Source organism: Eptatretus burgeri, chromosome 14 (assembly GCF_056783735.1).
Source record: "Eptatretus burgeri isolate ZD-2024b chromosome 14, Ebu_testis_v1, whole genome shotgun sequence".
Taxonomy (NCBI): domain Eukaryota; kingdom Metazoa; phylum Chordata; class Myxini; order Myxiniformes; family Myxinidae; genus Eptatretus; species Eptatretus burgeri.
Genome location: NC_140974.1, coordinates 65553148 through 65562474, shown reverse-complemented (window position 1 = coordinate 65562474; position 9327 = coordinate 65553148). Strand labels below are relative to the sequence as shown.

The 9327-nt window shown below is 49.9% G+C and overlaps 1 pseudogene; it reads right to left on the bottom strand.

Annotated features, from left to right (window-relative positions):
* Positions 1-6889: 6889 nt before the first annotated feature.
* On the bottom strand, positions 6890-7066 carry LOC147013467 (U2 spliceosomal RNA; annotated as a pseudogene).
* Between the last annotated feature and the right edge of the window lie 2261 nt (positions 7067-9327).

The window sequence follows — 9327 nt, the reverse complement described above, 5'->3', positions numbered from 1 at the left end:
CATTGCTGGAAATCACAAGTCCCTGGTAAAAAACATTCCTGTAAAAACAGAATATCTAAATTCAAAGATTTGAGTTCGGCAAAAACCCGCTGACACCTACTACCCCCCAGAATACTTCTCACATTCACTGAACCCACTCTTAATTCAACCCTCTTCATCTGAGAGGAACCGTTTTTGTAGTGGAACCGCTTTTACAGCAACCTTCCGGGTTTTCTTGAACCGAATCCCTTTATGATCCCTCTGGGCTCCAAACCCCAACCCAGACGAGTCTCTGGACCCCGATTTCCCCAAAAAACCGAGGGGAGAGCTTTGGCTCTTTTCCCCTTACGCTGTACAAACCTTAGAGGGTCACCCCCCACCACCTCCCAATCCGGCTCGGCCATAACTTCCTCCCCCACTGCCCTCCCTTCAGTCTCCATTACCACAGGATCCTCACAACTCCCCTCCTGCCCCGGCTTTGAGGAAGCTTCCTCTTCCAGCGAAATACTACACTTATTTGCCTTCAACGCTTCCCTCTCTCCTAATTGAAAGACCTGAGCCTCCTCGCTCCCATCTTGAACCATCCCCTTTTCAACCACCCTCTCATCTTGAGCCGGTCTCTGCTCCACCACCTTCCCATCCGGAGCAGGACCCTGATCCCCCACCCTTCCCATAGGGCCTGGACCCTGATCGACCTCCCCTCTCTCAAGCCCCACCCCCTTTCCCCCCTCCCTGGAATCCTGGGAACGCCAGGAACCTCGTGATTTCTCTCTTTTTAAGGCATTAGAGAAAGATTTCGGGCAACCCCTGAAGACGTGCCCTGCTTCCCCGCACAAATTACAAGAGACGCTCTCAACAGATTCGCGAACGACATGCCCAGCCTGCCCACAACGAGGACAGCGAGGATTTGGGCAGCTTGCACCGAGGTGACCAGCCTCATTGCACTTGTTACATTTACGGAGTTGCCCTGGGTAAAAAAGGAAACCCCTAAAGGGGCCAATACTGAGCCGATTAGGAATGTGCAGAAAACTGCCAGGTTTGCTTGAGTCGTCCCGCAGCTGCACCTTCACTCTCCTCGCCCCATTTTTTATCCCCAAGGCGTTAGTCAACCGATCGGATGGCCCAAGTGGTTTGCAGAACCGGCTTAGCCACAAAAGAATATCCTCATCCTTCACAGATTCAATGTACATTTGGATAGTCACATTAACCACCCCCCTTTCACACAAACTCTCCACCACAAAGGAGGAAAGAGGTCTTCTGTCCTTGGCCTTCTCCCACTTTTCCCAAAAGGATAGATAGATGACAATGTTCATAAACACCACATCAAAACATTTCCCCCCTGGCAAGGCAAACACATAATCCAACTGACCGGGCGAGAATCCCAACCCCTGAATTAACACTAGGTTACAAAATCTCAGCTGGTCCATTTCGAAATCTTCGTTTATGGAGAAGCGAACTGCATTCCGACGGGAAGTATAAGCGGGCTGGAACCATTGTGCACCGCCCGGCCCACGAGCCCCGTCAACCGCAGCCGAACCACCCTCCACCGCTCGCTGGGCAACCACAGGCTTCAGACGCTCTTTGACCTTACTCAAGCGGGCCCCGACATCTGAATCTCGATCGTTAACAGCAGAAGCGCCGCTCCTCGCCTCGGGAGCAGGCACCTCCAAAGGCTTGTTTGGGAGACCGTTCCCAGCCTCGATAGCAGGCTCCTCCGAAGGCTTGTTTGGGAGACCGTTCCCAGCCTCGATAGCAGGCACCTCCGAAGGCTTGTTTGGGAGTGAAACCTTTGACCGACCGTCGATCGGAGTATCTGCAGAAGTCTTCCAAGAGGAACTTGAAACCATTTCTTGTAAACGAACACCGGACTGGCCGGCAACAACTGGCTCCGAGGAGGAGGCCTCCACGCCATTTCCTCCCCCAGAAGGGACCGCCCCCACCTCCATGCTCCACCAATCCTCGGCCGATCCTCGCTCAGAGCACGCCCTTGATTTCTCCTCAGCAGTAGTTATTTTGTCTGAGTGATGTCCCAACACTGCCGAAGACTCACCGTCCAAGGACTCGAACACTTCGTCAAAAACTGCCGCAAGCCCAGCTGGCAACACCGACTTGTCCGCTGCAGCCACTGCCGTAGGAGAGGTAAAACATACCTCGTTCTCCATCAGCAACTCCGGCCACTTGATCTTAGCCTTGAGAGGCCGAGAAGCGATAACTTCAAATAATCCCGAAAATTAGGGTCAATGAGAACACCCTGCGTGGCTTCAGTGGGGAGTTTAAATAAAAAATATTGTTTTTTAACCCGGAAACGTCATTTTTACAAAATAATTAGTTGTTATCGAGAAAGCATTGTGAGTTATCTATCTATAATTCCAGCAATCTCTGTGTGTGTCTGTGTGACCGCTGTTTCTCGACAACCACTGGTCCAATCTAATTGAAACTTGCCACGTGCATTGGTGGGGACCTGAGTATGTGCCTTTTCAAGGTTTGATATTAAATGGACAAGTGGTTCCCATGTTATGGCCATTTATTTACCAAACCAATGACAAGACACGTTGCTGCGAAGGCGTGGCCGATGGGGAAGAGATCCCAAGAAGAAAAGAAGAGGAAGAAACAGAGGACGGAGTTGAACGGTCGGTTTTGAGGCGTTCTCGAGCTTCGAGGTGAGAAGGAAAGGAAAAGGTGGAAAAGAACTGAGAGGACCTGGCTGCGGTGTGAGTCTGGAGTCGGCTTCGAGAGGAGGTGATCGACACATTCAACCTGCGTCTAACGACGGAGCCTCTGACTGTCCCGACTCACCTCATGGCTCGACGACGTTTTGGAATCCCATGGACCCAGCCTGCTGGAGCCCGGCACCCCGATTTGGCCTTGTCTGGTGAACAGGCCAGGCCTGGACTTGTCTGCTGGACCTAGAGAGAAATCAGCTGAAACCCATCATCGATCTGACAGTCTGTTGCAGTCGACCTCATGGGGTTTGAACGTGCCGAGGTTGCGTGCGCGGGCGCTGCCAGGAGCAAGAGTACGAAGCCTCCATTTCGCCACGCGGCGTGTTCGAGCTTGGGGCTCGAATCCGTGGACATCGTCTTGTGAGGAACTGCATTCGGGCTTTTGACACTTTCCTCTCGTCCATGAAACATCCCCAAGTACTCTGTCTTGCATGCATGCTGTCTGTCTGTCTGTCTTTGTCTGCACGTGTTGTATAAGGCATATCTCAGTTGGGACCCCCTCAAAACCCGTAATCCGTAGTTCCCTTGTTAAGAACGAGTTATAGATTAATTAAAACATTGTCGTGAATGTTTTGCTTGTGCTGTGTTCCCCAATGTTCCCCAATAAATCTGGTTGACTCGTATGAAGTTGCCTCTATGGATTAATTCGTGTCGCATCGAGGAGAGATCCGTTCAGTTGGTACATAAAACCAAAATGGTTACAGACTGGCAGAAAACGCTCTGCATCTGACAAAACCAGTCTGTAACCGGGGTCTATTTTCCCAACTGGTAAGGTCCAGGATTACGTTGGTATCGCGATTGAAGACGCGTGACCCGAGACCTGTGCCGAGCCGGCCGGCGTTATAAACCCCGGAGACGGCAGTGGTGAGGGTGGCGCCAAGAGTCGGGTGAGAATCCCACCACCCCGGATCCGTAACAATATTAATCGGACAAGTGGTTCCCAAGTTACGGCCATTTATTTACCAACCAATGACAGGACCCGTTGCTGCGTAGGCGTGGCCGATGGGGGAAGAGAACCTCCGCCGCGTTCCCCATTACGGGTTACAACGTACGGACTTCCGGATAATGATGACCGTGTATTCTCATAATTTCTCTATTTTTTATGCGCATTTATAGATAAATACAATGCCCCAAGTTATGATCGTTTTCATATTAGATGGTATATAAATTTCGGTAACATCAGAGTGAACCGGTATGCTCCGATCCGGGAAGTAAATTTTAAACACGCGATTACTTACGATTGAAAATAAGCAAGTAGGAGACAAAAATTTAATTGACTTCCTGTATTCAAATAATTTATCGATTTCCTATGCGCATTTATAGATAAACACAATGCCCCAATCCAGTCGTCGTTTACGAGAGCGAAGGAACGGCGACTGGCCGACGATGACGTCACGGGCCGTGCCGGTTACATGGCAGTGAATGTCATGGCAAGCAAAGACGGGGAGGTAAACTTGATTTTAATTAACTCTGTGTGTGGAAGTGTGGTTGACGTGAGAACGCGAGAGCGAAGTAACGGCCTTTGTGGTTGTCGTTTCTGGCTCGCGGTTTGAAAGTTTTTTTTTTTTTTGCACGTACAGCCACGCACGTACGGGCACGCGAGAGCGAAGGAACGGCCTGTGTGGTTGTTGTTTCTGGCACGCGGTTTGAAAGTTTTTTTTGTTTGTTTGTGTGCAAGTGCAGGCACACACCTACGGGCATGCACTAGTCTATCTATAATTCCAGCAATCTGTGTGTGTGTGTGTGTGTGTGTGTGTGTGTGTGTGTGTGTGTGTGTGTGTGTGTGTGTGTGTGTGTGTGTGTGTGTGTGTGTGTGTCTGTGACCAGTAAGACCACTCCTTGGCTTTTTTCACAAGATCTTGGCTTATTCGTTGTTCACCTTGGCGTCTTGGTTTTCGATAGGTTTTCTTGGCGTATCGGTTTTCTATTATCATCGCTTTTCTGAACCTTGTGAATTCTTGGCTTTTTTCATTGGCTCACCTTGGAATTTATGAAAATGAGGAGTGGTTACACTGTCTGTGACCGCTGTTTCTCGACAACCACAGGTCCGATCTAATTGAAACTTGCCAGCTATATTGTTGGGGACCTGAGTATGTGCCTTTTCAAGGTTTGATATTGTTACGTTTGAGGGGGCGGGTATGCATTCAAAGGGTAATTAGGATGTTTAATTAGGTATGCCATGCTGTTCGAGTTTACCAGGATCTCGATATAATAAGTAGCAATTCAGTGGTGATAAGTTGTCTCGTAAATGTTCATTTCTTCAGGGGGGAAATGATAAATGTCACGTAATTAGATAGGGACACGGGATAGGGTAAGTGTGTCTGCGTAAACCCCTTTTGGTATTCTCTGAAGACTGGCCGTGACGTCACAGGACAGTGCAGCGGATGGCTCCGCCCCGTGATCACGATTGGCGGAAGGCGATGGCGGTGGGCCAATAAACGGCTCGATTGAAGTGACGAGGACAGAAGGATAAAAAGGTTCTGTTCGGGGTCGAAAAGGAAGAAGAAGAAGATTACAACCAAAAAGATCGTGTTTTTTTGGTGTGGAAGCTGTGGCGGCAGAGAGCGTCCTGGTTGTTGTGCTGAATCGATCGTGTTCTTGATCGTGTCTGGGAGCCTTGCCGAGCCTCGTGCCTCGCTTTGGTTGGCTCTGGGGTTCTGCTGACTCGGAGTGCGGGGTCGGGCGGCGGGCGGACCTGCCTCCCTCTCCTGCTCACGGCTTGGCGCCGGAGCTGGTTCCCTGGCGGCTGTGAGCGGACTTGGGCCAAGACCAGGAGGTCGACAGCACCACGGTTTCTCCTGCCCCCCTGACGAGAGCAAGGCCAGCTCGTCCGGCGCCGATCCAGGGAGAGTTGCGTCCACACCACGGTCCAGCCTGACCACCAGAAATAGCTACGTTGTGTGTGTGTGTGTGTGTGTGTGTGTGTGTGTGTGTGTGTGTGTGTGTGTGTGTGTGTGTGTGTGTGTGTGTGTGTGTGTGTGTGTGTGTGTGTGTGTGCGTGTGCTTGGCGCCTTAGAGGGATTGAGAACTGTATATTCATCGGAATTGTCTGTGTTTTTCCCCACGCCCGATGCCACACCATCCCGTCGAATCGCCCCGGATCCCTCTTCTTGCCGAGTCTTGTTATTTCTGGTAATAATTAGAAAAACAAATAAACATCATCAACTCAGTGAAAAGTGACTCCTGCCACCTTCCTCGTCCCGTTTGCGGTAGAGCGACTAGAACCGCCATGTTTGGGTTATAAACAAATAAATCGCCTCCATTGTTTCGGCTCATTCTACGTTGGCGGGACTGTTCAAGTCCCATGGACGTCACAATATTTATCGGACAAGTGGTTCTCAAGTTATGGCCATTTATTTACCAAACCAATGACAGGACACGGTGCTGCGTAGGCGTGGCCGTTGGAGAAGAGATCCCCAGCCGCGTTCCCCATTACAGGTTACAATGTACGGACTTCCGGATAGTGATGACACTGTAATGTAATAATTTCTCGATTTCTTATGCACATTTATAGATAAACACAATACCACAATGCAGTCGTCGTTTCAGAGAGCGGAGGAACGGCCTGTGTGGTTGTTTGAAAAAAAAAATTTTCTTGCACGTATGGCCACGCGAGAGCGAAGGAACAGCCTATGTGGTTGTTATTTCTGGCATGTGGTTTGAAAGTTGTTTTTTTTTGCACGTATGGCCACGCATGTTCGAGCGCACAAGAGCAAAGGAACGACCTGTGCGGTTGTTGTTTCTGGCTCGCGGTTTGAAAGATTTTTTTTTTTTTGCACGCACGGCCACGCACGTACAAGTATTATGAAGTTTGCATATTAAGTTTTATCTTTTTACTTTTGGGGCTATTTCCATTTCAAAGCGTCATGAGTTATAAGAGGGATAAGCTAATGCAGGAAATGACGTTTCGGATAAATACAGGAAACGAACTTGTGATGAAAATTAGAACAATTGGAAAAACAATATGATTAAATGAAATACTAGATTTAGGCAATGAGGGCAGGAATTTGCAATTGGCTCAGGGTGCTGGCGAAAGCTCGCTTATTCTTCGCGAAGGACATCATGGGATCTGAAACGTCCACTGAAACATGAAAAATTGAGAATGAGGTCAGGATGGTTGCTTTTCCTGATAAAGCTTTTTGATTCAATTTTAAGCAAAACCTGTTCGTTCTTTTCTTTGTTTCTATAAGAGGTGCACTGATCCTGGAGATAATGCAATACCAGGACAATGCGTGGAACAGACAGAGCAAGCTCGTAATCTGACTCCTCCAAACAAAAATATGTTTAATAGAGAAGTCCCACGATGTGAGACATATTGGTTATTAAACCAATAAGAACAGATTTATTAAAAATTTATAAAAGACCAAAATTAAAAAGTTAAAAAAGGAATAGACACTGAGGATAAAATTCCTCCACACCATTAGAATCAAAAAGAGAATAGAAATAGGCCCCTGGGGGAATGTCAAAATAAAAAGAACACAACCCCCAAGGACCAATTAAGGGCACCAAGCCATGAAAAGAAGGGGGACCAGTCTAAAAATGGAAATTTGCGCTTCTCGTCCGTTTGGCAAGATCCATTCACTTAGACAAACATAGAAACCATGCACACCATACCAAAAAAAAATAAAAAAAAAAAAATAAAAAAAAAAAAAAGGGGGGGGGGGAGGAAAGAGGGGAGGAAGGGAAATAGGGAAGTACCAACCTCAAACCTCTTCATACTGACGATGGCCCGACATGTGCTCAATATAAATATCCCGGGATCCCTTTCTGGCATCAATACAACAAAGCCGACGCATCAGCTTCCGGTAAGACCGGGAGATTCCCAACCGGTTCAGGGCCGACTCATTTCCAGGGAACCACGATCCCAGTGCCCCCACTATGAACCCAAGCACCTGGACATCCTTGCCCTTAGCCACCAATGCTTTACGCAGGCCTTCATACTTTTCCCTCTTTGCAGCTGCGCAAGTGGCAAGGGCATCGGAACCATTGTCAAAGGGGACAGCAATGTCAACAATTGTGATTTTATTTCCCTCCACCACAGTGATGTCTGGTCTTTCATGTGGGGAGGGATCACCAGGAACATGTTGATCTACATATACGTCCCCATGACGAATGGCCTTGACCAGGCGACTCTGGATCATGTTGTGACGGCGGCGAATGGGTACCATACCCGGGGGACAATGGTCAACAATGTGAGCCAGAGTCTCCCGGGGATAGCAACACCGCCGACACCCCTGGGGGGCAGCAGGATTCCATCGATGGGTCACAGCATTAGTCGGGACACAGTTCAGCCTTGCCCGATGCACAAACCTCCAATCACAGAAGCGCATAAACGAACCACTGCGAATCCACGAGGAACCGTTGGCAAACTTATCCGTTTTCAGTGCAGCGGCCACCTTTCCCTGGTCCGGGAGGCCGAGCAACCGCTGTGCAAACTTCTCCCTGGTCCACTCCCGAAGTGCAGAACACACGTCTTTAGAGCTGCACTCTCGGGAATGGCCCAGGGTCACAACGGGCTCCCCTGAGAGGGCACGACGGACAGTCACATTCAACCGCCGCGTCGCGGACCTCACCCGAGACCAGAGCGTGGAAATTTGGCCGCTGTACCCGGAGTTCGCCAATGGCCCTTCCATCGAGCCAGACAGGAACTTATCCACGTCCGACTCAACGGGAACACAGCGGATCGTCCGGTGGACGACCGACAAGAGCTGCTGCGTGGCAATGCCGCGTAAGGAAAGGTCGCTGGAGGACAGCATCCGCACCGTCTGAACGACAGTTTGGATGTCTGCCTCCGACCCCGGGTGTTGAAGCCCTAATCCGCCAACGTCCCGGCCCGCGAAAATATAATTATTAGAAGCGCGGACCGGAAGCTGGCAGATCTCCTTCGCCGCACTGACCACCGCAGATACCAGCCTATTAACTTGTTTCTTGGTCGTCTCTCCCGCGCGCAACGCGAAAGAGAGGCAGGGCTGGACAAAGGTCTGAATCGCATCCAACTTTTGCCATGGTGCTAGCAATGATTGTTTAATTTTGAGGACGTCCGCTATCATGTTGGTAACCAATGAGCAGACGTCCTCATCATCTCTATACACACCGATGGGGGTCCCGAGGTAGCGATAATGCTCCTCGCTACTCAGAGCTGGCATGGTTCGACCCTGAATCGAGAATAACACATCACCGACCCTGACCCCCCCACGACAGAAAAGTGACTGAGAGGCACACTTAGCAGGCTTAAACTCCAGCTGCAACACATCAGCATTAACGGAGGCCACGTCAAGAAGGGTCGAAAGACCCTCCCTGGTCCTACTCAGGACAACCAGGTCATCAGCATATGCCAATATAGACACCGGTTGCCCATGAATTTTGACGCCGTGACCTCCGGCCGCAGCAGAAGCCTGCACCGCGCGCACAATCAATTCGATCGTGAGGTTGAACAGGATCGGCGATATGGGGCATCCCTGCTTCACCCCTGACAATATAGGGACCTCGCTAGTCGGGCCATCGTCCGTATTAAAGGTAGTGGAGGCACCAGTGTAAACATCTCGAAGCAGGTCGATCAGCTCCGCAGACGCGCCCATCGTGTCCAGTGCGGCAAAAATAGCTCCATGTGGAACACTCCCAAACG